Here is a 2,766-nt window from a genome sequence, read left to right on the forward strand (position 1 = left end):
CTATTCTCAATTGGACTCCTCCGAAGAATGTCAAGCAAGTCAGAAGTTTTCTCGGTCTCGCCAGCTATTGCCGTCGATTCGTCGAGAACTTTTCCAAGATCGCTAGGCCTCTGACTAATCTGTTTCATAAGGGCGTCAAGTTCCAATGGACAGAAAAGTGTCAGGAAAGCTTCGAGGCACTCAAAGACAAGTTGACTTCTGCCCTAGTGCTTGCTCCACCTGATACTAAGAAGGACTTCGTAATTTACTGCGACGCTTCCCGTCAAGGATTAGGCTGTGTCCTAATGCAAGAGCGCAGAGTGATTGCTTATGCCTCTCGTCAACTGCGCCCTCACGAAGAAAACTACCCAGTTCACGACCTCGAGCTTGCTGCTGTCATTCATGCTTTGAAGCAGTGGCGACATTACCTTCTCGGTAATCATTGTGAGATCTTCACCGACCACCAAAGTCTAAAGTATCTATTTACTCAACCAGACTTCAACCTCCGTCAGCAGAGATGGATGGAGACTGTTGCAGACTTTGACGTTGGTATATCCTATACCCCAGGCAAGGCTAATGTAATGGTTGATGCCTTGAGCCGCAAGTCTTACTTCAACCACCTCCAGGTTCACAAAGTTCAGCCCTCGCTTGTCGAAGAATTTAGAAAGCTGAACCTTCATATTGTTCCTCCTGGTGCACTCGCTCCCCCTCCCCCAGAGTTTCAAAAGATGAATCTTCGTGTTGTTACTAAGGGTTCTCTAAATACCCTGGCTGTCGTACCAGATCTCATAGATGGTATAAAGACTATTCAAGGTTATGACTCTGAAGTCCAGAAGATTAAACGCCATCTCGCAGAAGGAAAGCCCCCATTCTTCACTATCACCGATGATGGCGCCTTGTACTTCAAAGGCCGCCTAGTGGTACCATGTTCGAGGAAAAACCTGGATCAGACTAAAAAGGTTATGAAAGAAGCTCATGATACGCCTCTGTCCATCCATCCTGGTAGTACAAAGATGTATCAGGATATTCATCAGAGATTCTGGTGGTATAATAAGAAGCAAGACATTGCTCGTTATGTTGCTGAGTGTGACATTTGCCGTCGTATCAAAGCTGAGCATCAAAGGCCTGCTGGAACTCTGCAACCTATCTCTATTCCTGAATGGAAATGGGACCATGTTGAAATGGACTTTGTCACTGGATTTCCCAAATCGCGGAAAGGTAATGATGCTATTCTTGTCGTCATTGACCGGCTTTCTAAAGTTGCACATTTTCTGGTGGTCAAAGAAACAATCACTGCTAGTCAGCTTGCAACTCTCTACATGTCCAGAATTGTTTCACTTCATGGTATTCCACTGGTTATCAGTTCAGACCGTGGCAGCTTATTCACTTCAAGATTCTGGGCAAGTTTCCAAGAAGCTATGGGAACTCATCTATCGTTTAGTACTGCGTTTCATCCTCAGTCGCAAGGGCAGGTAGAACGTGTCAACCAAGTTCTCGAAGACATGCTTCGAGCTTGTCTAATTTCCTTCGGCAAGAAATAGGAGGAATCTCTTCCGTATGCTGAGTTCTCTTATAATAATAGCTATCAAGCTAGTCTGGAGATGTCCCCCTTCAAAGTGTTATATGGACGAAAGTGTCGGACCCCTCTGAACTGGTCAGAAACTGGGGAACGTCCACTCTTCGGTCCGGATATTATCCAACAGGCCGAAGAACAAGTCCGCATTATTCGCGAGAATCTCAAGACTGCTCAGTCACGTCAGAAAAGTCAGTATGACTGTCATCACAAAGACATGGTCTATCAACCTGGCGAAAAGGCTTATCTTCGAGTTACACCAATGAAGAGTGCTCGCCGCTTCGGGATCAAGGGCAAGCTAGCTCCTCGCTATATCGGTCCCTTCACTATTCTTGAAAGGCGTGGAAAAGTGGCATTTCAACTGGAGCTTCCGTCCAACCTTTCTCAGGTTCATGATGTGTTCCACGTGTCACAGCTCCGCCGTTGCTTCAAGGACCCAATCCGAGCAGTGGATCATGAAGTGCTCGAATTGCAACAGGACCTCTCCTATAAAGAGTATCTGGTCCGCATTCTTGACCAAGCTGAATGCCGCACACGTCAGAAGGCGATCAAATTCCTCAAAGTCCAGTGGTCGCATCACTCTGGAGATGAAGCCACTTGGGAACGCGAGGATCGTCTGCGGGATGAATACCGCGCACTGTTTCCTTCTACCTCCTAAATCTTGGGACGAGATTTCTTGTAGTGGAGGAGTTTCGTAACGCCCGGGTAATTAAGCTACAGTAATCCCACGTTAACGGTGCTACGTCACCCCGGTTACTGTTGTTAATATCGCGTTGGATCAAAACTTTTCAAAATTCAAATTCAAATAGTGTTAACAAAAAAAAAGTTTTCAAAGTTAAAATAAAAATGTTTGGGAGGTGCCATATTTTGCATAAGTAAATATGGTGTAATAAACACATTTTTATAAAATTCCTAGATAATTTAAAATGATTTAAAACAGAAAAGAAAAAAGAAAAAAACAAAAAACAAAAAAAGCAAAAGAAAAGAAAAATATAAAAAGAGAAACCCCCCTGCCCCTTGGGCTCTGGCCCAGTTGGCCACCGCCGCCCGAATGGGCCGGCCCACCCCGCACCCCATATCCTCACCCCCACTCCCCCGCAAAATATCCCCCCTCTTCCCCGATTGGATCGGGATCGATGAGGGGAACCGCCCGTCGCCGCCGCCTGGAGAGCCACCTCGCTGAACGCCGACGCCGTCGCCTGAAGCCGCCCCCG

This window comes from Triticum dicoccoides, chromosome 2A (assembly GCF_002162155.2).
Source record: "Triticum dicoccoides isolate Atlit2015 ecotype Zavitan chromosome 2A, WEW_v2.0, whole genome shotgun sequence".
Lineage (NCBI taxonomy): Eukaryota > Viridiplantae > Streptophyta > Magnoliopsida > Poales > Poaceae > Triticum > Triticum dicoccoides.